The sequence below is a fragment of the Eleutherodactylus coqui genome, chromosome 9 (assembly GCF_035609145.1).
Source record: "Eleutherodactylus coqui strain aEleCoq1 chromosome 9, aEleCoq1.hap1, whole genome shotgun sequence".
Taxonomy (NCBI): Eukaryota; Metazoa; Chordata; class Amphibia; order Anura; family Eleutherodactylidae; genus Eleutherodactylus; species Eleutherodactylus coqui.
In genome coordinates this window covers 129,947,682-129,972,171 of record NC_089845.1, presented here as the reverse complement: position 1 = coordinate 129,972,171, position 24,490 = coordinate 129,947,682, and the positions used below count along the sequence as shown (strand labels likewise).

General features: G+C 54.6%; 15 non-coding genes and 1 pseudogene across 15 annotated transcripts; all 16 read right to left on the bottom strand.

Annotated features, from left to right (window-relative positions):
• Nucleotides 1-1,273: 1,273 nt before the first annotated feature.
• Nucleotides 1,274-1,392, bottom strand: LOC136579410 (5S ribosomal RNA). The gene has a single exon (XR_010786882.1). It is a non-coding gene; the product is annotated as a 5S ribosomal RNA (ribosomal RNA).
• A 672-nt stretch (nt 1,393-2,064) lies between these two features.
• Nucleotides 2,065-2,184, bottom strand: LOC136579277 (5S ribosomal RNA). Its single transcript, XR_010786761.1, has one exon. It is a non-coding gene; the product is annotated as a 5S ribosomal RNA (ribosomal RNA).
• A 1,782-nt stretch (nt 2,185-3,966) lies between these two features.
• Nucleotides 3,967-4,085, bottom strand: LOC136579399 (5S ribosomal RNA). Its single transcript, XR_010786871.1, has one exon. It is a non-coding gene; the product is annotated as a 5S ribosomal RNA (ribosomal RNA).
• A 669-nt stretch (nt 4,086-4,754) lies between these two features.
• LOC136579367 (5S ribosomal RNA) lies at nt 4,755-4,874 on the bottom strand. The gene has a single exon (XR_010786848.1). It is a non-coding gene; the product is annotated as a 5S ribosomal RNA (ribosomal RNA).
• A 1,782-nt stretch (nt 4,875-6,656) lies between these two features.
• Nucleotides 6,657-6,775, bottom strand: LOC136579268 (5S ribosomal RNA). The gene has a single exon (XR_010786752.1). It is a non-coding gene; the product is annotated as a 5S ribosomal RNA (ribosomal RNA).
• Nucleotides 6,776-7,555: 780 nt separating this feature from the next.
• Nucleotides 7,556-7,675, bottom strand: LOC136579365 (5S ribosomal RNA). The gene has a single exon (XR_010786846.1). It is a non-coding gene; the product is annotated as a 5S ribosomal RNA (ribosomal RNA).
• A 1,711-nt stretch (nt 7,676-9,386) lies between these two features.
• Nucleotides 9,387-9,505, bottom strand: LOC136579269 (5S ribosomal RNA). The gene has a single exon (XR_010786753.1). It is a non-coding gene; the product is annotated as a 5S ribosomal RNA (ribosomal RNA).
• Nucleotides 9,506-10,177: 672 nt separating this feature from the next.
• LOC136579336 (5S ribosomal RNA) lies at nt 10,178-10,297 on the bottom strand. The gene has a single exon (XR_010786818.1). It is a non-coding gene; the product is annotated as a 5S ribosomal RNA (ribosomal RNA).
• A 1,715-nt stretch (nt 10,298-12,012) lies between these two features.
• LOC136579349 (5S ribosomal RNA) lies at nt 12,013-12,131 on the bottom strand. The gene has a single exon (XR_010786830.1). It is a non-coding gene; the product is annotated as a 5S ribosomal RNA (ribosomal RNA).
• A 672-nt stretch (nt 12,132-12,803) lies between these two features.
• LOC136579276 (5S ribosomal RNA) lies at nt 12,804-12,923 on the bottom strand. Its single transcript, XR_010786760.1, has one exon. It is a non-coding gene; the product is annotated as a 5S ribosomal RNA (ribosomal RNA).
• Nucleotides 12,924-14,704: 1,781 nt separating this feature from the next.
• Nucleotides 14,705-14,823, bottom strand: LOC136579267 (5S ribosomal RNA). Its single transcript, XR_010786751.1, has one exon. It is a non-coding gene; the product is annotated as a 5S ribosomal RNA (ribosomal RNA).
• Nucleotides 14,824-15,567: 744 nt separating this feature from the next.
• On the bottom strand, nt 15,568-15,687 carry LOC136579364 (5S ribosomal RNA). The gene has a single exon (XR_010786845.1). It is a non-coding gene; the product is annotated as a 5S ribosomal RNA (ribosomal RNA).
• A 1,781-nt stretch (nt 15,688-17,468) lies between these two features.
• LOC136579266 (5S ribosomal RNA) lies at nt 17,469-17,587 on the bottom strand. Its single transcript, XR_010786750.1, has one exon. It is a non-coding gene; the product is annotated as a 5S ribosomal RNA (ribosomal RNA).
• A 726-nt stretch (nt 17,588-18,313) lies between these two features.
• LOC136579363 (5S ribosomal RNA) lies at nt 18,314-18,433 on the bottom strand. Its single transcript, XR_010786844.1, has one exon. It is a non-coding gene; the product is annotated as a 5S ribosomal RNA (ribosomal RNA).
• A 1,781-nt stretch (nt 18,434-20,214) lies between these two features.
• Nucleotides 20,215-20,333, bottom strand: LOC136579234 (5S ribosomal RNA). Its single transcript, XR_010786719.1, has one exon. It is a non-coding gene; the product is annotated as a 5S ribosomal RNA (ribosomal RNA).
• A 663-nt stretch (nt 20,334-20,996) lies between these two features.
• LOC136579373 (5S ribosomal RNA) lies at nt 20,997-21,117 on the bottom strand (annotated as a pseudogene).
• Nucleotides 21,118-24,490: the final 3,373 nt, after the last annotated feature.

Here is a 24,490-nt window from a genome sequence, read left to right as displayed (position 1 = left end):
CACTGTGCAAAGCTGTCATGTCTATTTTCTCTGTGCGTGTTGCACAGCTGCAGCGTCTGAAGGGTTAACTCCCTTAAAGTCATTGCCTGTGAGCTCTGCTGCTGCTGAATGTATCCATCTTACAGTGCCATGTGACGTGGTGGGGATGAATCTATACATATGTGTGATTGGCTTCCACAAGAGAGTTCAGTGGAGTGAAGTCTAAGTCTGCTCTGCTGAGAAGCACCCATCTTCCACCCGAGGGTTCGCTAGCACAGAGACGCACGAGGGCACCATTAGCCCTTGCCTTGCCGAAGATGGAGGAGAAGGAAAGGCCGCCTAAGCCTATGTGACGCGCATGGGAGTGAGGGAGACCAAATATCTTTCTTCCCCAAGAGTCCTAGTCCAAGAGAGCCATGGTAAGTAACTGCCTCCTCTTGGGACTATACCTTTCCTACAGCAAGATCCGTGCTGAAGTCTGCCGAACCCCTGAAAATAACCTAAAGTCGGTTTACCATTCCTATGCCGCCGTCCGCAGTCTGGATCACCGTCTAGTGGTACACCTTTAGCCGACAGCCACGCGCGTTGCAGTCCACGAGAGCGGGCTGATAGCTACTGCCGTTCTGTGGCCATGGACTTTCAGCTGGAGTTTTCCGAAGAATGCTAATCTACCTGCGCTGTAAAGTCTGCCTGCTGAAGTGTGTTGTACCGTGTTTTCAAAGTCACTCGTAAAGTTTCACCGGGCCTCTACCGGTCCGGAGGACCCGAGGTACTGTACGCTCGTCCGGTCTTATTTATCCGCCGTGTATGAATGTCGCTGTGGGGAACGGTGGCGTCGCAGACTGACAACTACAACCCCATCCTACCTGGTATTGTCTTTCCGGATAGCAAGCTACCAAACACAGGGTCTGTTTCTGTACATTTCTCGTTTCTTTCTTACCAAAAAGGGGTAAGTGTAGAAGGAAGGGGGTGGTACAGTAGTTTTCTTTTTCTTTTTCTACCACAGATTTCTTTCAATGTCCCTGTAGGGCATTGGAAGCAGAAAGAAAGCTGTGAGGGCTATGATAATGCAGTGCGGTGCTTTCCTGGCATTAGGGGGTTAAAGAGCAGCAGACGGAAAGCAAACGACAAAAAGCAAGTAAGTGCGCCCTTGAAAAAGGGTGAGGGAAGAAAAGGTCCTAAAGGGAGGAGTGCGACTCCTGCTGGTGCCGGTGAGGAAAAGCAAAAGCCTACAGCACCTGGTATTCCCAGGCGGTCTCCCATCCAAGTACTGGTGCCGGTGAGGAAAAGCAAAAGCCTACAGCACCTGGTATTCCCAGGCGGTCTCCCATCCAAGTACTAACCAGGCCCGACCCTGCTTAGCTTCCGAGATCAGACGAGATCGGGCGTGTTCAGGGTGGTGTGGCCGTAGGCAGAGACAGGCCTCTCGCTTTCTGCTCTTCTGCTTCACAGTGCCGACGACGCTGCTGACGCTGCTGCTGTTCTTTGCACGGCTCCACACCAGGCCCGTTCCTCTTGGCCTTCCCCTCCCTCAACTCTCTGCAGCCTCATGCTGCCGCTGCTTGCGCGCGACCGGGTGAGGCGCACTTCCAAGAGCCAAGGCTCCTTCACAATCTCAAGTCTTTCTTTTCCTCCACCAGCAATGCAAAAATCAGCGGCAGACAACATTTCTTTTTAGCCACTTCGCTCAACTATATACCTTACAAGTGGGACAGATTTACCCCTCCGTCACAAGCTCCTACCAACTCACGGTCGCACGGCCTTGTTGAGCGGGAGCTGGAACATCCTCCCAAATCCAGTCGCCTCCAAGAACTCCCAAAGCCCCCTAATCCTTCTCGCTGACCTTGGAAAAGAGCACCCGATTTACCAGCAGCGTCCAGGAATTACCGGCCAGTCGGCAACCCTTGCCCGGGGCCTTTGTGCGCAAGCCGCTTTTAACTCTGTCCTTTGCGGGCGGAGACAGGGGGTGCGAGGGGGGGCTTTCGGCTTTAGGCCCCTAGCGGCCACCGAGGGTCTTGCTTCTTTCTGGGAGGCTAGGACCAGCTCCGTGCTGGCTCGACTGGGGAAAAGAAGAAGAGAGGCAGGAGTCTACAGCACCCGGTATTCCCAGGAGGTCTCCCATCCAAGTACTGTCCGAGCCCAACCCTGCTTAGCTTCCGAGAGCGGAGGGGATCGGGCGTTTCCAGGGTGGTATGGCCGGTAGACGCTAGCCAGCTGCCCCGAGTCGCCCGGGTAGCTTACCTCGGGCTGCCGTTCCCACACCTTTGGCCCAGCCGGGGGCCGGCTCCCCAGATCCGAGGCTGCAAGGGCCGGGGGCGGCTCTCGTACCGACCCGTGTTGCAGAGACGTGACACTCCCCAGCAGCAGGTGCCCTTCAAAAGGTGGGGCCAAGGCATTCCATGCTAAGGCTGAGAAAAGATTCAGGGTGCCAAAGAAAGAAAGAGAGACCCAGAGAGCCCGACGCCTGGCCAGGTGTCCAGGGGCCACTTGTGGCAGGGCATGCTAAGAGGGTGGACAGCCATTGGCTTCTTTCTGGTTCCCCCCACCACCACCACCACCTTTATCTTCTTCCGCTGCGTTCTAGCTCGGCCTGCAGCTCACCGCTCGTTGCCTCCAACAGCCTTGCTGCTGCTGCTGCCGCCGCCGCCGGAGTGTCCCAGAGTGACATCCTGGTCCCCTCCAGAATTGTCATACATCTCTGTCTTATGTGGATGCACTGTGCAAAGCTGTCATGTCTATTTTCTCTGTGCGTGTTGCACAGCTGCAGCGTCTGAAGGGTTAACTCCCTTAAAGTCATTGCCTGTGAGCTCTGCTGCTGCTGAATGTATCCATCTTACAGTGCCATGTGACGTGGTGGGGATGAATCTATACATATGTGTGATTGGCTTCCACAAGAGAGTTCAGTGGAGTGAAGTCTAAGTCTGCTCTGCTGAGAAGCACCCATCTTCCACCCGAGGGTTCGCTAGCACAGAGACGCACGAGGGCACCATTAGCCCTTGCCTTGCCGAAGATGGAGGAGAAGGAAAGGCCGCCTAAGCCTATGTGACGCGCATGGGAGTGAGGGAGACCAAATATCTTTCTTCCCCAAGAGTCCTAGTCCAAGGGAGCCATGGTAAGTAACTGCCTCCTCTTGGGACTATACCTTTCCTACAGCAAGATCCGTGCTGAAGTCTGCCGAACCCCTGAAAATAACCTAAAGTCGGTTTACCATTCCTATGCCGCCGTCCGCAGTCTGGATCACCGTCTAGTGGTACACCTTTAGCCGACAGCCACGCGCGTTGCAGTCCACGAGAGCGGGCTGATAGCTACTGCCGTTCTGTGGCCATGGACTTTCAGCTGGAGTTTTCCGAAGAATGCTAATCTACCTGCGCTGTAAAGTCTGCCTGCTGAAGTGTGTTGTACCGTGTTTTCAAAGTCACTCGTAAAGTTTCACCGGGCCTCTACCGGTCCGGAGGACCCGAGGTACTGTACGCTCGTCCGGTCTTATTTATCCGCCGTGTATGAATGCCGCTGTGGGGAACGGTGGCGTCGCAGACTGACAACTACAACCCCATCCTACCTGGTATTGTCTTTCCGGATAGCAAGCTACCAAACACAGGGTCTGTTTCTGTACATTTCTCGTTTCTTTCTTACCAAAAAGGGGTAAGTGTAGAAGGAAGGGGGTGGTACAGTAGTTTTCTTTTTCTTTTTCTACCACAGATTTCTTTCAATGTCCCTGTAGGGCATTGGAAGCAGAAAGAAAGCTGTGAGGGCTATGATAATGCAGTGCGGTGCTTTCCTGGCATTAGGGGGTTAAAGAGCAGCAGACGGAAAGCAAACGACAAAAAGCAAGTAAGTGCGCCCTTGAAAAAGTGTGAGGGAAGAAAAGGTCCTAAAGGGAGGAGTGCGACTCCTGCTGGTGCCGGTGAGGAAAAGCAAAAGCCTACAGCACCTGGTATTCCCAGGCGGTCTCCCATCCAAGTACTGGTGCCGGTGAGGAAAAGCAAAAGCCTACAGCACCTGGTATTCCCAGGCGGTCTCCCATCCAAGTACTAACCAGGCCCGACCCTGCTTAGCTTCCGAGATCAGACGAGATCGGGCGTGTTCAGGGTGGTGTGGCCGTAGGCAGAGACAGGCCTCTCGCTTTCTGCTCTTCTGCTTCACAGTGCCGACGACGCTGCTGACGCTGCTGTTCTTTGCACGGCTCCACACCAGGCCCGTTCCTCTTGGCCTTCCCCTCCCTCAACTCTCTGCAGCCTCATGCTGCCGCTGCTTGCGCGCGACCGGGTGAGGCGCACTTCCAAGAGCCAAGGCTCCTTCACAATCTCAAGTCTTTCTTTTCCTCCACCAGCAATGCAAAAATCAGCGGCAGACAACATTTCTTTTTAGCCACTTCGCTCAACTATATACCTTACAAGTGGGACAGATTTACCCCTCCGTCACAAGCTCCTACCAACTCACGGTCGCACGGCCTTGTTGAGCGGGAGCTGGAACATCTTCCCAAATCCAGTCGCCTCCAAGAACTCCCAAAGCCCCCTAATCCTTCTCGCTGACCTTGGAAAAGAGCAGCCGATTTAGCAGCAGCGTCCAGGAATTACCGGCCACTCGGCAACCCTTGCCCGGGGCCTTTGTGCGCAAGCCGCTTTTAACTCTGTCCTTTGCGGGCGGAGACAGGGGGTGCGAGGGGGGGCTTTCGGCTTTAGGCCCCTAGCGGCCACCGAGGGTCTTGCTTCTTTCTGGGAGGCTAGGACCAGCTCCGTGCTGGCTCGACTGGGGAAAAGAAGAAGAGAGGCAGGAGTCTACAGCACCCGGTATTCCCAGGAGGTCTCCCATCCAAGTACTGTCCGAGCCCAACCCTGCTTAGCTTCCGAGAGCGGAGGGGATCGGACGTTTCCAGGGTGGTATGGCCGGTAGACGCTAGCCAGCTGCCCCGAGTCGCCCGGGTAGCTTACCTCGGGCTGCCGTTCCCACATCTTTGGCCCAGCCGGGGGCCGGCTCCCCAGATCCGAGGCTGCAAGGGCCGGGGGCGGCTCTCGTACCGACCCGTGTTGCAGAGACGTGACACTCCCCAGCAGCAGGTGCCCTTCAAAAGGTGGGGCCAAGGCATTCCATGCTAAGGCTGAGAAAAGATTCAGGGTGCCAAAGAAAGAAAGAGAGACCCAGAGAGCCCGACGCCTGGCCAGGTGTCCAGGGGCCACTTGTGGCAGGGCATGCTAAGAGGGTGGACAGCCATTGGCTTCTTTCTGGTTCCCCCCACCACCACCACCACCTTTATCTTCTTCCGCTGCGTTCTAGCTCGGCCTGCAGCTCACCGCTCGTTGCCTCCAACAGCCTTGCTGCTGCTGCTGCCGCCGCCGCCGGAGTGTCCCAGAGTGACATCCTGGTCCCCTCCAGAATTGTCATACATCTCTGTCTTATGTGGATGCACTGTGCAAAGCTGTCATGTCTATTTTCTCTGTGCGTGTTGCACAGCTGCAGCGTCTGAAGGGTTAACTCCCTTAAAGTCATTGCCTGTGAGCTCTGCTGCTGCTGAATGTATCCATCTTACAGTGCCATGTGACGTGGTGGGGATGAATCTATACATATGTGTGATTGGCTTCCACAAGAGAGTTCAGTGGAGTGAAGTCTAAGTCTGCTCTGCTGAGAAGCACCCATCTTCCACCCGAGGGTTCGCTAGCACAGAGACGCACGAGGGCACCATTAGCCCTTGCCTTGCCGAAGATGGAGGAGAAGGAAAGGCCGCCTAAGCCTATGTGACGCGCATGGGAGTGAGGGAGACCAAATATCTTTCTTCCCCAAGAGTCCTAGTCCAAGAGAGCCATGGTAAGTAACTGCCTCCTCTTGGGACTATACCTTTCCTACAGCAAGATCCGTGCTGAAGTCTGCCGAACCCCTGAAAATAACCTAAAGTCGGTTTACCATTCCTATGCCGCCGTCCGCAGTCTGGATCACCGTCTAGTGGTACACCTTTAGCCGACAGCCACGCGCGTTGCAGTCCACGAGAGCGGGCTGATAGCTACTGCCGTTCTGTGGCCATGGACTTTCAGCTGGAGTTTTCCGAAGAATGCTAATCTACCTGCGCTGTAAAGTCTGCCTGCTGAAGTGTGTTGTACCGTGTTTTCAAAGTCACTCGTAAAGTTTCACCGGGCCTCTACCGGTCCGGAGGACCCGAGGTACTGTACGCTCGTCCGGTCTTATTTATCCGCCGTGTATGAATGCCGCTGTGGGGAACGGTGGCGTCGCAGACTGACAACTACAACCCCATCCTACCTGGTATTGTCTTTCCGGATAGCAAGCTACCAAACACAGGGTCTGTTTCTGTACATTTCTCGTTTCTTTCTTACCAAAAAGGGGTAAGTGTAGAAGGAAGGGGGTGGTACAGTAGTTTTCTTTTTCTTTTTCTACCACAGATTTCTTTCAATGTCCCTGTAGGGCATTGGAAGCAGAAAGAAAGCTGTGAGGGCTATGATAATGCAGTGCGGTGCTTTCCTGGCATTAGGGGGTTAAAGAGCAGCAGACGGAAAGCAAACGACAAAAAGCAAGTAAGTGCGCCCTTGAAAAAGTGTGAGGGAAGAAAAGGTCCTAAAGGGAGGAGTGCGACTCCTGCTGGTGCCGGTGAGGAAAAGCAAAAGCCTACAGCACCTGGTATTCCCAGGCGGTCTCCCATCCAAGTACTGGTGCCGGTGAGGAAAAGCAAAAGCCTACAGCACCTGGTATTCCCAGGCGGTCTCCCATCCAAGTACTAACCAGGACCGACCCTGCTTAGCTTCCGAGATCAGACGAGATCGGGCGTGTTCAGGGTGGTGTGGCCGTAGGCAGAGACAGACCTCTCGCTTTCTGCTCTTCTGCTTCACAGTGCCGACGACGCTGCTGACGCTGCTGACGCTGCTGACGCTGCTGACGCTGCTGACGCTGCTGACGCTGCTGACGCTGCTGACGCTGCTGACGCTGCTGACGCTGCTGACGCTGCTGACGCTGCTGACGCTGCTGCTGTTCTTTGCACGGCTCCACACCAGGCCCGTTCCTCTTGGCCTTCCCCTCCCTCAACTCTCTGCAGCCTCATGCTGCCGCTGCTTGCGCGCGACCGGGTGAGGCGCACTTCCAAGAGCCAAGGCTCCTTCACAATCTCAAGTCTTTCTTTTCCTCCACCAGCAATGCAAAAATCAGCGGCAGACAACATTTCTTTTTAGCCACTTCGCTCAACTATATACCTTACAAGTGGGACAGATTTACCCCTCCGTCACAAGCTCCTACCAACTCACGGTCGCACGGCCTTGTTGAGCGGGAGCTGGAACATCTTCCCAAATCCAGTCGCCTCCAAGAACTCCCAAAGCCCCCTAATCCTTCTCGCTGACCTTGGAAAAGAGCAGCCGATTTAGCAGCAGCGTCCAGGAATTACCGGCCACTCGGCAACCCTTGCCCGGGGCCTTTGTGCGCAAGCCGCTTTTAACTCTGTCCTTTGCGGGCGGAGACAGGGGGTGCGAGGGGGGGCTTTCGGCTTTAGGCCCCTAGCGGCCACCGAGGGTCTTGCTTCTTTCTGGGAGGCTAGGACCAGCTCCGTGCTGGCTCGACTGGGGAAAAGAAGAAGAGAGGCAGGAGTCTACAGCACCCGGTATTCCCAGGAGGTCTCCCATCCAAGTACTGTCCGAGCCCAACCCTGCTTAGCTTCCGAGAGCGGAGGGGATCGGACGTTTCCAGGGTGGTATGGCCGGTAGACGCTAGCCAGCTGCCCCGAGTCGCCCGGGTAGCTTACCTCGGGCTGCCGTTCCCACATCTTTGGCCCAGCCGGGGGCCGGCTCCCCAGATCCGAGGCTGCAAGGGCCGGGGGCGGCTCTCGTACCGACCCGTGTTGCAGAGACGTGACACTCCCCAGCAGCAGGTGCCCTTCAAAAGGTGGGGCCAAGGCATTCCATGCTAAGGCTGAGAAAAGATTCAGGGTGCCAAAGAAAGAAAGAGAGACCCAGAGAGCCCGACGCCTGGCCAGGTGTCCAGGGGCCACTTGTGGCAGGGCATGCTAAGAGGGTGGACAGCCATTGGCTTCTTTCTGGTTCCCCCCACCACCACCACCACCTTTATCTTCTTCCGCTGCGTTCTAGCTCGGCCTGCAGCTCACCGCTCGTTGCCTCCAACAGCCTTGCTGCTGCTGCTGCCGCCGCCGGAGTGTCCCAGAGTGACATCCTGGTCCCCTCCAGAATTGTCATACATCTCTGTCTTATGTGGATGCACTGTGCAAAGCTGTCATGTCTATTTTCTCTGTGCGTGTTGCACAGCTGCAGCGTCTGAAGGGTTAACTCCCTTAAAGTCATTGCCTGTGAGCTCTGCTGCTGCTGAATGTATCCATCTTACAGTGCCATGTGACGTGGTGGGGATGAATCTATACATATGTGTGATTGGCTTCCACAAGAGAGTTCAGTGGAGTGAAGTCTAAGTCTGCTCTGCTGAGAAGCACCCATCTTCCACCCGAGGGTTCGCTAGCACAGAGACGCACGAGGGCACCATTAGCCCTTGCCTTGCCGAAGATGGAGGAGAAGGAAAGGCCGCCTAAGCCTATGTGACGCGCATGGGAGTGAGGGAGACCAAATATCTTTCTTCCCCAAGAGTCCTAGTCCAAGAGAGCCATGGTAAGTAACTGCCTCCTCTTGGGACTATACCTTTCCTACAGCAAGATCCGTGCTGAAGTCTGCCGAACCCCTGAAAATAACCTAAAGTCGGTTTACCATTCCTATGCCGCCGTCCGCAGTCTGGATCACCGTCTAGTGGTACACCTTTAGCCGACAGCCACGCGCGTTGCAGTCCACGAGAGCGGGCTGATAGCTACTGCCGTTCTGTGGCCATGGACTTTCAGCTGGAGTTTTCCGAAGAATGCTAATCTACCTGCGCTGTAAAGTCTGCCTGCTGAAGTGTGTTGTACCGTGTTTTCAAAGTCACTCGTAAAGTTTCACCGGGCCTCTACCGGTCCGGAGGACCCGAGGTACTGTACGCTCGTCCGGTCTTATTTATCCGCCGTGTATGAATGCCGCTGTGGGGAACGGTGGCGTCGCAGACTGACAACTACAACCCCATCCTACCTGGTATTGTCTTTCCGGATAGCAAGCTACCAAACACAGGGTCTGTTTCTGTACATTTCTCGTTTCTTTCTTACCAAAAAGGGGTAAGTGTAGAAGGAAGGGGGTGGTACAGTAGTTTTCTTTTTCTTTTTCTACCACAGATTTCTTTCAATGTCCCTGTAGGGCATTGGAAGCAGAAAGAAAGCTGTGAGGGCTATGATAATGCAGTGCGGTGCTTTCCTGGCATTAGGGGGTTAAAGAGCAGCAGACGGAAAGCAAACGACAAAAAGCAAGTAAGTGCGCCCTTGAAAAAGTGTGAGGGAAGAAAAGGTCCTAAAGGGAGGAGTGCGACTCCTGCTGGTGCCGGTGAGGAAAAGCAAAAGCCTACAGCACCTGGTATTCCCAGGCGGTCTCCCATCCAAGTACTAACCAGGCCCGACCCTGCTTAGCTTCCGAGATCAGACAAGATCGGGCGTGTTCAGGGTGGTGTGGCCGTAGGCAGAGACAGGCCTCTCGCTTTCTGCTCTTCTGCTTCACAGTGCCGACGACGCTGCTGACGCTGCTGCTGTTCTTTGCACGGCTCCACACCAGGCCCGTTCCTCTTGGCCTTCCCCTCCCTCAACTCTCTGCAGCCTCATGCTGCCGCTGCTTGCGCGCGACCGGGTGAGGCGCACTTCCAAGAGCCAAGGCTCCTTCACAATCTCAAGTCTTTCTTTTCCTCCACCAGCAATGCAAAAATCAGCGGCAGACAACATTTCTTTTTAGCCACTTCGCTCAACTATATACCTTACAAGTGGGACAGATTTACCCCTCCGTCACAAGCTCCTACCAACTCACGGTCGCACGGCCTTGTTGAGCGGGAGCTGGAACATCCTCCCAAATCCAGTCGCCTCCAAGAACTCCCAAAGCCCCCTAATCCTTCTCGCTGACCTTGGAAAAGAGCAGCCGATTTACCAGCAGCGTCCAGGAATTACCGGCCAGTCGGCAACCCTTGCCCGGGGCCTTTGTGCGCAAGCCGCTTTTAACTCTGTCCTTTGCGGGCGGAGACAGGGGGTGCGAGGGGGGGCTTTCGGCTTTAGGCCCCTAGCGGCCACCGAGGGTCTTGCTTCTTTCTGGGAAGCTAGGAGCAGCTCCGTGCTGGCTCGACTGGGGAAAAGAAGAAGAGAGGCAGGAGTCTACAGCACCCGGTATTCCCAGGAGGTCTCCCATCCAAGTACTGTCCGAGCCCAACCCTGCTTAGCTTCCGAGAGCGGAGGGGGTCGGGCGTTTCCAGGGTGGTATGGCCGGTAGACGCTAGCCAGCTGCCCCGAGTCGCCCGGGTAGCTTACCTCGGGCTGCCGTTCCCACACCTTTGGCCCAGCCGGGGGCCGGCTCCCCAGATCCGAGGCTGCAAGGGCCGGGGGCGGCTCTCGTACCGACCCGTGTTGCAGAGACGTGACACTCCCCAGCAGCAGGTGCCCTTCAAAAGGTGGGGCCAAGGCATTCCATGCTAAGGCTGAGAAAAGATTCAGGGTGCCAAAGAAAGAAAGAGAGACCCAGAGAGCCCGACGCCTGGCCAGGTGTCCAGGGGCCACTTGTGGCAGGGCATGCTAAGAGGGTGGACAGCCATTGGCTTCTTTCTGGTTCCCCCCCACCACCACCACCACCTTTATCTTCTTCCGCTGCGTTCTAGCTCGGCCTGCAGCTCACCGCTCGTTGCCTCCAACAGCCTTGCTGCTGCTGCTGCCGCCGCCGCCGGAGTTTCCCAGAGTGACATCCTGGTCCCCTCCAGAATTGTCATACATCTCTGTCTTATGTGGATGCACTGTGCAAAGCTGTCATGTCTATTTTCTCTGTGCGTGTTGCACAGCTGCAGCGTCTGAAGGGTTAACTCCCTTAAAGTCATTGCCTGTGAGCTCTGCTGCTGCTGAATGTATCCATCTTACAGTGCCATGTGACGTGGTGGGGATGAATCTATACATATGTGTGATTGGCTTCCACAAGAGAGTTCAGTGGAGTGAAGTCTAAGTCTGCTCTGCTGAGAAGCACCCATCTTCCACCCGAGGGTTCGCTAGCACAGAGACGCACGAGGGCACCATTAGCCCTTGCCTTGCCGAAGATGGAGGAGAAGGAAAGGCCGCCTAAGCCTATGTGACGCGCATGGGAGTGAGGGAGACCAAATATCTTTCTTCCCCAAGAGTCCTAGTCCAAGAGAGCCATGGTAAGTAACTGCCTCCTCTTGGGACTATACCTTTCCTACAGCAAGATCCGTGCTGAAGTCTGCCGAACCCCTGAAAATAACCTAAAGTCGGTTTACCATTCCTATGCCGCCGTCCGCAGTCTGGATCACCGTCTAGTGGTACACCTTTAGCCGACAGCCACGCGCGTTGCAGTCCACGAGAGCGGGCTGATAGCTACTGCCGTTCTGTGGCCATGGACTTTCAGCTGGAGTTTTCCGAAGAATGCTAATCTACCTGCGCTGTAAAGTCTGCCTGCTGAAGTGTGTTGTACCGTGTTTTCAAAGTCACTCGTAAAGTTTCACCGGGCCTCTACCGGTCCGGAGGACCCGAGGTACTGTACGCTCGTCCGGTCTTATTTATCCGCCGTGTATGAATGTCGCTGTGGGGAACGGTGGCGTCGCAGACTGACAACTACAACCCCATCCTACCTGGTATTGTCTTTCCGGATAGCAAGCTACCAAACACAGGGTCTGTTTCTGTACATTTCTCGTTTCTTTCTTACCAAAAAGGGGTAAGTGTAGAAGGAAGGGGGTGGTACAGTAGTTTTCTTTTTCTTTTTCTACCACAGATTTCTTTCAATGTCCCTGTAGGGCATTGGAAGCAGAAAGAAAGCTGTGAGGGCTATGATAATGCAGTGCGGTGCTTTCCTGGCATTAGGGGGTTAAAGAGCAGCAGACGGAAAGCAAACGACAAAAAGCAAGTAAGTGCGCCCTTGAAAAAGGGTGAGGGAAGAAAAGGTCCTAAAGGGAGGAGTGCGACTCCTGCTGGTGCCGGTGAGGAAAAGCAAAAGCCTACAGCACCTGGTATTCCCAGGCGGTCTCCCATCCAAGTACTAACCAGGCCCGACCCTGCTTAGCTTCCGAGATCAGACGAGATCGGGCGTGTTCAGGGTGGTGTGGCCGTAGGCAGAGACAGGCCTCTCGCTTTCTGCTCTTCTGCTTCACAGTGCCGACGACGCTGCTGACGCTGCTGCTGTTCTTTGCACGGCTCCACACCAGGCCCGTTCCTCTTGGCCTTCCCCTCCCTCAACTCTCTGCAGCCTCATGCTGCCGCTGCTTGCGCGCGACCGGGTGAGGCGCACTTCCAAGAGCCAAGGCTCCTTCACAATCTCAAGTCTTTCTTTTCCTCCACCAGCAATGCAAAAATCAGCGGCAGACAACATTTCTTTTTAGCCACTTCGCTCAACTATATACCTTACAAGTGGGACAGATTTACCCCTCCGTCACAAGCTCCTACCAACTCACGGTCGCACGGCCTTGTTGAGCGGGAGCTGGAACATCCTCCCAAATCCAGTTGCCTCCAAGAACTCCCAAAGCCCCCTAATCCTTCTCGCTGACCTTGGAAAAGAGCAGCCGATTTAGCAGCAGCGTCCAGGAATTACCGGCCAGTCGGCAACCCTTGCCCGGGGCCTTTGTGCGCAAGCCGCTTTTAACTCTGTCCTTTGCGGGCGGAGACAGGGGGTGCGAGGGGGGGCTTTCGGCTTTAGGCCCCTAGCGGCCACCGAGGGTCTTGCTTCTTTCTGGGAGGCTAGGACCAGCTCCGTGCTGGCTCGACTGGGGAAAAGAAGAAGAGAGGCAGGAGTCTACAGCACCCGGTATTCCCAGGAGGTCTCCCATCCAAGTACTGTCCGAGCCCAACCCTGCTTAGCTTCCGAGAGCGGAGGGGATCGGGCGTTTCCAGGGTGGTATGGCCGGTAGACGCTAGCCAGCTGCCCCGAGTCGCCCGGGTAGCTTACCTCGGGCTGCCGTTCCCACACCTTTGGCCCAGCCGGGGGCCGGCTCCCCAGATCCGAGGCTGCAAGGGCCGGGGGCGGCTCTCGTACCGACCCGTGTTGCAGAGACGTGACACTCCCCAGCAGCAGGTGCCCTTCAAAAGGTGGGGCCAAGGCATTCCATGCTAAGGCTGAGAAAAGATTCAGGGTGCCAAAGAAAGAAAGAGAGACCCAGAGAGCCCGACGCCTGGCCAGGTGTCCAGGGGCCACTTGTGGCAGGGCATGCTAAGAGGGTGGACAGCCATTGGCTTCTTTCTGGTTCCCCCCACCACCACCACCACCTTTATCTTCTTCCGCTGCGTTCTAGCTCGGCCTGCAGCTCACCGCTCGTTGCCTCCAACAGCCTTGCTGCTGCTGCTGCCGCCGCCGCCGGAGTGTCCCAGAGTGACATCCTGGTCCCCTCCAGAATTGTCATACATCTCTGTCTTATGTGGATGCACTGTGCAAAGCTGTCATGTCTATTTTCTCTGTGCGTGTTGCACAGCTGCAGCGTCTGAAGGGTTAACTCCCTTAAAGTCATTGCCTGTGAGCTCTGCTGCTGCTGAATGTATCCATCTTACAGTGCCATGTGACGTGGTGGGGATGAATCTATACATATGTGTGATTGGCTTCCACAAGAGAGTTCAGTGGAGTGAAGTCTAAGTCTGCTCTGCTGAGAAGCACCCATCTTCCACCCGAGGGTTCGCTAGCACAGAGACGCACGAGGGCACCATTAGCCCTTGCCTTGCCGAAGATGGAGGAGAAGGAAAGGCCGCCTAAGCCTATGTGACGCGCATGTGAGTGAGGGAGACCAAATATCTTTCTTCCCAAGAGTCCTAGTCCAAGGGAGCCATGGTAAGTAACTGCCTCCTCTTGGGACTATACCTTTCCTGCAGCAAGATCCGTGCTGAAGTCTGCCGAACCCCTGAAAATAACCTAAAGTCGGTTTACCATTCCTATGCCGCCGTCCGCAGTCTGGATCACCGTCTAGTGGTACACCTTTAGCCGACAGCCACGCGCGTTGCAGTCCACGAGAGCGGGCTGATAGTTACTGCCGTTCTGTGGCCATGGACTTTCAGCTGGAGTTTTCCGAAGAATGCTAATCTACCTGCGCTGTAAAGTCTGCCTGCTGAAGTGTGTTGTACCGTGTTTTCAAAGTCACTCGTAAAGTTTCACCGGGCCTCTACCGGTCCGGAGGACCCGAGGTACTGTACGCTCGTCCGGTCTTATTTATCCGCCGTGTATGAATGCCGCTGTGGGGAACGGTGGCGTCGCAGACTGACAACTACAACCCCATCCTACCTGGTATTGTCTTTCCGGATAGCAAGCTACCAAACACAGGGTCTGTTTCTGTACATTTCTCGTTTCTTTCTTACCAAAAAGGGGTAAGTGTAGAAGGAAGGGGGTGGTACAGTAGTTTTCTTTTTCTTTTTCTACCACAGATTTCTTTCAATGTCCCTGTAGGGCATTGGAAGCAGAAAGAAACCTGTGAGGGCTATGATAATGCAGTGCGGTGCTTTCCTGGCATTAGGGGGTTAAAGAGCAGCAGACGGAAAGCAAACGACAAAAAGCAAGTAAGTGCGCCCTTGAAAAAGTGTGAGGGAAGAAAAGGTCCTAAAGGGAGGAGTGCGACTCCTGCTGGTGCCGGTGAGGAAAAGCAAAAGCCTACAGCACCTGGTATTCCCAGGCGGTCTCCCATCCAAGTACTGGTGCCGGTGAGGAAAAGCAAAAGCCTACAGCACCTGGTATTCCCAGGCGGTCTCCCATCCAAGTACTAACCAGGACCGACCCTGCTTAGCTTCCGAGATCAGACGAGATCGGGCGTGTTCAGGGTGGTGTGGCCGTAGGCAGAGACAGACCTCTCGCTTTCTGCTCTTCTGCTTCACAGTGCTGCTGACGCTGCTGACGCTGCTGACGCTGCTGACGCTGCTGACGCTGCTGACGCTGCTGACGCTGCTGACGCTGCTGACGCTGCTGACGCTGCTGCTGTTCTTTGCACGGCTCCACACCAGGCCCGTTCCTCTTGGCCTTCCCCTCCCTCAACTCTCTGCAGCCTCATGCTGCCGCTGCTTGCGCGCGACCGGGTGAGGCGCACTTCCAAGAGCCAAGGCTCCTTCACAATCTCAAGTCTTTCTTTTCCTCCACCAGCAATGCAAAAATCAGCGGCAGACAACATTTCTTTTTAGCCACTTCGCTCAACTATATACCTTACAAGTGGGACAGATTTACCCCTCCGTCACAAGCTCCTACCAACTCACGGTCGCACGGCCTTGTTGAGCGGGAGCTGGAACATCTTCCCAAATCCAGTCGCCTCCAAGAACTCCCAAAGCCCCCTAATCCTTCTCGCTGACCTTGGAAAAGAGCAGCCGATTTACCAGCAGCGTCCAGGAATTACCGGCCAGTCGGCAACCCTTGCCCGGGGCCTTTGTGCGCAAGCCGCTTTTAACTCTGTCCTTTGCGGGCGGAGACAGGGGGTGCGAGGGGGGGCTTTCGGCTTTAGGCCCCTAGCGGCCACCGAGGGTCTTGCTTCTTTCTGGGAGGCTAGGACCAGCTCCGTGCTGGCTCGACTGGGGAAAAGAAGAAGAGAGGCAGGAGTCTACAGCACCCGGTATTCCCAGGAGGTCTCCCATCCAAGTACTGTCCGAGCCCAACCCTGCTTAGCTTCCGAGAGCGGAGGGGATCGGACGTTTCCAGGGTGGTATGGCCGGTAGACGCTAGCCAGCTGCCCCGAGTCGCCCGGGTAGCTTACCTCGGGCTGCCGTTCCCACATCTTTGGCCCAGCCGGGGGCCGGCTCCCCAGATCCGAGGCTGCAAGGGCCGGGGGCGGCTCTCGTACCGACCCGTGTTGCAGAGACGTGACACTCCCCAGCAGCAGGTGCCCTTCAAAAGGTGGGGCCAAGGCATTCCATGCTAAGGCTGAGAAAAGATTCAGGGTGCCAAAGAAAGAAAGAGAGACCCAGAGAGCCCGACGCCTGGCCAGGTGTCCAGGGGCCACTTGTGGCAGGGCATGCTAAGAGGGTGGACAGCCATTGGCTTCTTTCTGGTTCCCCCCACCACCACCACCACCTTTATCTTCTTCCGCTGCGTTCTAGCTCGGCCTGCAGCTCACCGCTCGTTGCCTCCAACAGCCTTGCTGCTGCTGCTGCCGCCGCCGCCGGAGTGTCCCAGAGTGACATCCTGGTCCCCTCCAGAATTGTCATACATCTCTGTCTTATGTGGATGCACTGTGCAAAGCTGTCATGTCTATTTTCTCTGTGCGTGTTGCACAGCTGCAGCGTCTGAAGGGTTAACTCCCTTAAAGTCATTGCCTGTGAGCTCTGCTGCTGCTGAATGTATCCATCTTACAGTGCCATGTGACGTGGTGGGGATGAATCTATACATATGTGTGATTGGCTTCCACAAGAGAGTTCAGTGGAGTGAAGTCTAAGTCTGCTCTGCTGAGAAGCACCCATCTTCCACCCGAGGGTTCGCTAGCACAGAGACGCACGAGGGCACCATTAGCCCTTGCCTTGCCGAAGATGGAGGAGAAGGAAAGGCCGCCTAAGCCTATGTGACGCGCATGTGAGTGAGGGAGACCAAATATCTTTCTTCCCAAGAGTCCTAGTCCAAGGGAGCCATGGTAAGTAACTGCCTCCTCTTGGGACTATACCTTTCCTACAGCAAGATCCGTGCTGAAGTCTGCCGAACCCCTGAAAATAACCTAAAGTCGGTTTACCATTCCTATGCCGCCGTCCGCAGTCTGGATCACCGTCTAGTGGTACACCTTTAGCCGACAGCCACGCGCGTTGCAGTCCACGAGAGCGGGCTGATAGTTACTGCCGTTCTGTGGCCATGGACTTTCAGCTGGAGTTTTCCGAAGAATGCTAATCTACCTGCGCTGTAAAGTCTGCCTGCTGAAGTGTGTTGTACCGTGTTTTCAAAGTCACTCGTAAAGTTTCACCGGGCCTCTACCGGTCCGGAGGACCCGAGGTACTGTACACTCGTCCGGTCTTATTTATCCGCCGTGTATGAATGCCGCTGTGGGGAACGGTGGCGTCGCAGACTGACAACTACAACCCCATCCTACCTGGTATTGTCTTTCCGGATAGCAAGCTACCAAACACAGGGTCTGTTTCTGTACATTTCTCGTTTCTTTCTTACCAAAAAGGGGTAAGTGTAGAAGGAAGGGGGTGGTACAGTAGTTTTCTTTTTCTTTTTCTACCACAGATTTCTTTCAATGTCCCTGTAGGGCATTGGAAGCAGAAAGAAACCTGTGAGGGCTATGATAATGCAGTGCGGTGCTTTCCTGGCATTAGGGGGTTAAAGAGCAGCAGACGGAAAGCAAACGACAAAAAGCAAGTAAGTGCGCCCTTGAAAAAGTGTGAGGGAAGAAAAGGTCCTAAAGGGAGGAGTGCGACTCCTGCTGGTGCCGGTGAGGAAAAGCAAAAGCCTACAGCACCTGGTATTCCCAGGCGGTCTCCCATCCAAGTACTGGTGCCGGTGAGGAAAAGCAAAAGCCTACAGCACCTGGTATTCCCAGGCGGTCTCCCATCCAAGTACTAACCAGGACCGACCCTGCTTAGCTTCCGAGATCAGACGAGATCGGGCGTGTTCAGGGTGGTGTGGCCGTAGGCAGAGACAGGCCTCTCGCTTTCTGCTCTTCTGCTTCACAGTGCTGCTGACGCTGCTGACGCTGCTGACGCTGCTGACGCTGCTGACGCTGCTGACGCTGCTGACGCTGCTGACGCTGCTGCTGTTCTTTGCACGGCTCCACACCAGGCCCGTTCCTCTTGGCCTTCCCCTCCCTCAACTCTCTGCAGCCTCATGCTGCCGCTGCTTGCGCGCGACCGGGTGAGGCGCACTTCCAAGAGCCAAGGCTCCTTCACAATCTCAAGTCTTTCTTTTCCTCCACCAGCAATGCAAAAATCAGCGGCAGACAACATTTCTTTTTAGCCACTTCGCTCAACTATATACCTTACAAGTGGGACAGATTTACCCCTCCGTCACAAGCTCCTACCAACTCACGGTCGCACGGCCTTGTTGAGCGGGAGCTGGAACATCTTCCCAAATCCAGTCGCCTCCAAGAACTCCCAAAGCCCCCTAATCCTTCTCGCTGACCTTGGAAAAGAGCAGCCGATTTAGCAGCAGCGTCCAGGAATTACCGGCCAGTCGGCAACCCTTGCCCGGGGCCTTTGTGCGCAAGCCGCTTTTAACTCTGTCCTTTGCGGGCGGAGACAGGGGGTGCGAGGGGGGGCTTTCGGCTTTAGGCCCCTAGCGGCCACCGAGGGTCTTGCTTCTTTCTGGGAGGCTAGGAGCAGCTCCGTGCTGGCTCGACTGGGGAAAAGAAGAAGAGAGGCAGGAGTCTACAGCACCCGGTATTCCCAGGAGGTCTCCCATCCAAGTACTGTCCGAGCCCAACCCTGCTTAGCTTCCGAGAGCGGAGGGGATCGGACGTTTCCAGGGTGGTATGGCCGGTAGACGGAAGCCAGCTGCCCCGAGTCGCCCGGGTAGCTTACCTCGGGCTGCCGTTCCCACACCTTTGGCCCAGCCGGGGGCCGGCTCCCCAGATCCGAGGCTGCAAGGGCCGGGGGCGGCTCTCGTACCGACCCGTGTTGCAGAGACGTGACACTCCCCAGCAGCAGGTGCCCTTCAAAAGGTGGGGCCAAGGCATTCCATGCTAAGGCTGAGAAAAGATTCAGGGTGCCAAAGAAAGAAAGAGAGACCCAGAGAGCCCGACGCCTGGCCAGGTGTCCAGGGGCCACTTGTGGCAGGGCATGCTAAGAGGGTGGACAGCCATTGGCTTCTTTCTGGTTCCCCCCACCACCACCACCACCTTTATCTTCTTCCGCTGCGTTCTAGCTCGGCCTGCAGCTCACCGCTCGTTGCCTCCAACAGCCTTGCTGCTGCTGCTGCCGCCGCCGCCGGAGTGTCCCAGAGTGACATCCTGGTCCCCTCCAGAATTGTCATACATCTCTGTCTTATGTGGATGCACTGTGCAAAGCTGTCATGTCTATTTTCTCTGTGCGTGTTGCACAGCTGCAGCGTCTGAAGGGTTAACTCCCTTAAAGTCATTGCCTGTGAGCTCTGCTGCTGCTGAATGTATCCATCTTACAGTGCCATGTGACGTGGTGGGGATGAATCTATACATATGTGTGATTGGCTTCCACAAGAGAGTTCAGTGGAGTGAAGTCTAAGTCTGCTCTGCTGAGAAGCACCCATCTTCCACCCGAGGGTTCGCTAGCACAGAGACGCACGAGGGCACCATTAGCCCTTGCCTTGCCGAAGATGGAGGAGAAGGAAAGGCCGCCTAAGCCTATGTGACGCGCATGTGAGTGAGGGAGACCAAATATCTTTCTTCCCAAGAGTCCTAGTCCAAGGGAGCCATGGTAAGTAACTGCCTCCTCTTGGGACTATACCTTTCCTACAGCAAGATCCGTGCTGAAGTCTGCCGAACCCCTGAAAATAACCTAAAGTCGGTTTACCATTCCTATGCCGCCGTCCGCAGTCTGGATCACCGTCTAGTGGTACACCTTTAGCCGACAGCCACGCGCGTTGCAGTCCACGAGAGCGGGCTGATAGTTACTGCCGTTCTGTGGCCATGGACTTTCAGCTGGAGTTTTCCGAAGAATGCTAATCTACCTGCGCTGTAAAGTCTGCCTGCTGAAGTGTGTTGTACCGTGTTTTCAAAGTCACTCGTAAAGTTTCACCGGGCCTCTACCGGTCCGGAGGACCCGAGGTACTGTACGCTCGTCCGGTCTTATTTATCCGCCGTGTATGAATGCCGCTGTGGGGAACGGTGGCGTCGCAGACTGACAACTACAACCCCATCCTACCTGGTATTGTCTTTCCGGATAGCAAGCTACCAAATACAGGGTCTGTTTCTGTACATTTCTCGTTTCTTTCTTACCAAAAAGGGGTAAGTGTAGAAGGAAGGGGGTGGTACAGTAGTTTTCTTTTTCTTTTTCTACCACAGATTTCTTTCAATGTCCCTGTAGGGCATTGGAAGCAGAAAGAAACCTGTGAGGGCTATGATAATGCAGTGCGGTGCTTTCCTGGCATTAGGGGGTTAAAGAGCAGCAGACGGAAAGCAAACGACAAAAAGCAAGTAAGTGCGCCCTTGAAAAAGTGTGAGGGAAGAAAAGGTCCTAAAGGGAGGAGTGCGACTCCTGCTGGTGCCGGTGAGGAAAAGCAAAAGCCTACAGCACCTGGTATTCCCAGGCGGTCTCCCATCCAAGTACTGGTGCCGGTGAGGAAAAGCAAAAGCCTACAGCACCTGGTATTCCCAGGCGGTCTCCCATCCAAGTACTAACCAGGCCCGACCCTGCTTAGCTTCCGAGATCAGACGAGATCGGGCGTGTTCAGGGTGGTGTGGCCGTAGGCAGAGACAGGCCTCTCGCTTTCTGCTCTTCTGCTTCACAGTGCTGCTGACGCTGCTGCTGTTCTTTGCACGGCTCCACACCAGGCCCGTTCCTCTTGGCCTTCCCCTCCCTCAACTCTCTGCAGCCTCATGCTGCCGCTGCTTGCGCGCGACCGGGTGAGGCGCACTTCCAAGAGCCAAGGCTCCTTCACAATCTCAAGTCTTTCTTTTCCTCCACCAGCAATGCAAAAATCAGCGGCAGACAACATTTCTTTTTAGCCACTTCGCTCAACTATATACCTTACAAGTGGGACAGATTTACCCCTCCGTCACAAGCTCCTACCAACTCACGGTCGCACGGCCTTGTTGAGCGGGAGCTGGAACATCCTCCCAAATCCAGTCGCCTCCAAGAACTCCCAAAGCCCCCTAATCCTTCTCGCTGACCTTGGAAAAGAGCAGCCGATTTACCAGCAGCGTCCAGGAATTACCGGCCAGTCGGCAACCCTTGCCCGGGGCCTTTGTGCGCAAGCCGCTTTTAACTCTGTCCTTTGCGGGCGGAGACAGGGGGTGCGAGGGGGGGCTTTCGGCTTTAGGCCCCTAGCGGCCACCGAGGGTCTTGCTTCTTTCTGGGAGGCTAGGACCAGCTCCGTGCTGGCTCGACTGGGGAAAAGAAGAAGAGACACAGGAGTCTACAGCACCCGGTATTCCCACGAGGTCTCCCATCCAAGTACTGTCTGAGCCTTACCCTGCTTATCTTCCGAGAGCAGAGGGGGATCGGGCGTTTCCAGGATGGTATGGCCAGTAGACGCTAGTCAGCTGCCCTGCGTTGCTTGGGTAGCTTTCCTCGGGCTGCCGTTCCCACAGTTTTGACCCAGCTCCCCAGATACGAGGCTGTAAGGGCCGAGGGCGGGTCTCATACCGACCCGTGTTGCAGAGAAATGACACTCCCGAGCAGGAGGTGTCCTTCCAAAGGAGTGGCCAATGCATTCAATGCTAAGGCTACGAAAAGATTTAGGGTGCCAAAGAAAGAAAGAACGAGCCAGCCAGGCTCACAGCCCGACGCCTGGTCAGGTGTCCAGGAGCCACTTGTGTCAGGGCATGCTTAGAGGGTTGACAGCCATTGGCAACGGGCTTTCCTTCTCTCCATCACTCCCCCCTTGATCTTTTGTTGCACTCTAGCTTGGCCTGCAGCTCACCGCTCATTGCCTCCAGTAGCCTTGCTGCTGCTGCTGCCGGTGTGGGAGGTGTACGTAGTTCCCTTTCTCGCCACATCTGCCAATGCGTGAAAGATGCAACAATGCTGCAGGCCGCCATTGCACGCAGGGACAATGGGCTTTTGCCTGCTTTATCCCCTTAAGAACATGGCCTATTTTGGCCACAATGACGCCACCCCTTTTTGGGAATCTTTATCTCCACATTTCAAAAGCCATCACTTGGTGATGTGGCCTAGCCAGCAGCCGTAATGGACACCATCTCAGGAGCTCCAGTGTGGGAGAGGCCTTTTAGAGCATTCCTGCCTACCTGAGCGCACCCCTGGACCTGGGAGTTCTACCACTGACACCACCAGACCGGGAGCTACAGAACGAGACCTCTCAGTGGAAGTGTAGCAGTGCGGCCTACCTTGCTATGTGCAACCATGGGCTGGAGTTCAGGGCATAGCCAGCTGGAAGTGAGGGCAGCATTCTGTAAACAGCAAACTCCTGCTGGGAGGAGACACAACTGCCGGAGGGTGAAGAGGAGACAGCATCAGAGGGGAGGTAAGAGTGTCCCAGGCCAGCCTGCAGGCACCAGGAGGGCAGAGAGTGTCGATAGCAGCCTAACAGGAGCTGAGGAAGGAGGGAACTGTCTGGACTGAGGGCCTCTGTTAGGAGTGCTGTCCTGGGGGCTTCTGAGGCAGAGGAGGGAGCCATTCTCTACCCTGGGACAGTTAGCTGCTGGGCTCAGCAGCAAGCCACATATATACAGTGGTGAGAGGAGGCCCCATGAGTGCTGCTTGGGACCTGAGCGGCTAGCAGGGACACTGCAGCAGACTGCACATAACATCACCAGCAGCAGGGAAGACACCCAGTTAGGAGCCCCCCAACCTGTATAAGTGTAAAAAACATAGTATGTTAGGCCAATTAGAGAGACAATGTCCATCTGCTTCAGCATGTTTAACCTCCTAGTTCATCTAGATGGAGGCAAAAAACCCCAAGAGGCAAAAACCAATTAGCTCTTTTGGGGGAAAAATTCCTTCCTGACTCCCTAATGGCAGTCAGACTAATTCCTGGATCAACCTCTAATAGTTCCTACCTGTCTGTATACCCAGATAAACAACCCTCTGGTCACCTAAATTTATATCCTGTAATATCCTTCCACTCTAGAAAGACATCAAGTCCCCTCTTAAAACTCCTCTATGGATTTTGCCATCACCACATCCTCAGGCAGAAAGTTCCACCATTTTACTGCTCTTAGGGCGAGCACCCACTGGCGTTTGCGTTTTCCACGGGAAAAAAACGCAGCGTTTTCGCCGCGTTTCCCGCGTTTTTTTCGCGCGTTTTTCGCGGCGTTTTCGCGGCTTTTCTGTTAATTTCCATTGACATTCATGGGTGCATTAGGAGAAAAATAGGGACACATATTCAACTGACAGTTCCTATGTTAAAAACGCAAACGCAACGCAAAAAAACGCCAGTGGACAGGAACACATGTTATCTCTATGCCTGTGCAGGAAAAACGCAAAACGCAGGTAAAAAAACGCCAGTGGGTGCTCGCCCTAATAGTAAAGAACCCTTTTCTGTGTTGGTGATGAAACCTGCTTTCTTCTAGACGTAGCGGATGCCCTCTTATTACCGTCACAGCCCTGAGTATAAACAGATCGTGGGAGAGATCCCTGTATTGTCCCCTCATGTATTTATACATAGTTACTTGATCACCTCTTAGCCGTCTTTTTTCCAGGGTAAATAATCCCAATTTGGATAGCCTCTCTGGGTATTCCAGTCCCTTCATTCCATGTATTAGTTTAGTTGCCCTTCTTTGAACCCCCTCCAGCACTGTAACATCTTTCCTGAGCACTGGTGTCCAGAACTGCATGCAGTATTCCATGTGGGGCCTAACAAGTGCCTTATATAGTGGTAGAATAATGTTCTCATCCTTCACCCCTATACCTCTTTTAATGCACCCCAAGACTTTATTAGCTTTTGCAGCAGCTGACTGGCATTGGTTACTCCAGTTTAATTTACAATCCACTAGTAGCCTTTTTCCATATTACTTTTGTTACAGTAATAAGCCTGATTTGTGCACAGAACAATGTGGGTAGGTCTGTATAGGCTCCCATGCAGTGCACCCCTCGTCCTGACTACCTGTTCCAACATCTTCAAGTAGACTACTTCAGCTGCCAAGGGTGGACAGATACGAGTTCGTTCTGGTCTGCTAGACCTGTTCTCAGGGTAGCCAGTCTGGCATACCCACTCACAAGCGCCACTACCAAAAACTGATCTCTGAGGTGGTATACAGGTACAGAGTACCAGAGACAACTGAGAGTGACAGAGGCACTCCCTCCACAGGAGAAGTGATGCAGAAAGAAATGAAAGTGTTGGGGGTAGAACTGGCCTTTTATGCTCTGTACCATCCACAAAGCAGTGGTAGAGCATAAAGTTTAAATGGTACCTTAGAGACCACGATCCAGAAGGCCATGGCAGATTTCAATAGACCATGGACCGAGTGCCTACCCTTGGTACTCTTCTCCGTCAGGTGCTCAGCTGACAAAATAGGTCTCAGCCCATATGAGGTACTTTTTGGGTCGGCCCCAAGGTTAGGATTGTATTTACCGCGATAACTCCAGATGCAGCATGGTAGCTTGAAAAACTGTGTTATTGCTCTCACAAAACACTTAAGTAATGTATATTCTTGAATGTTTGCTTCCCTTCCAGAGCCTGACAGCCTTGAAGGAACTTATTCTGTGAAACTAGGAGATTGGGTGGTTACTAAAACACATGTTTGTAAAGCTCTAGAACCCAGACTTGACGGTCCATAACAAGTGTTCCTGACCACCGCTACAGATGTTCAGCTGGAAGGACAAATCCAATTGGATATACACGTCTCAGCGCAAGAGAGGCTTCCCACCACGATGAACATATGCTTTCTCCTAGGTTGTTCAATCCCTGTTATCTTTCTCGCAGCTATGGTTCCAGAACAAAGGCTC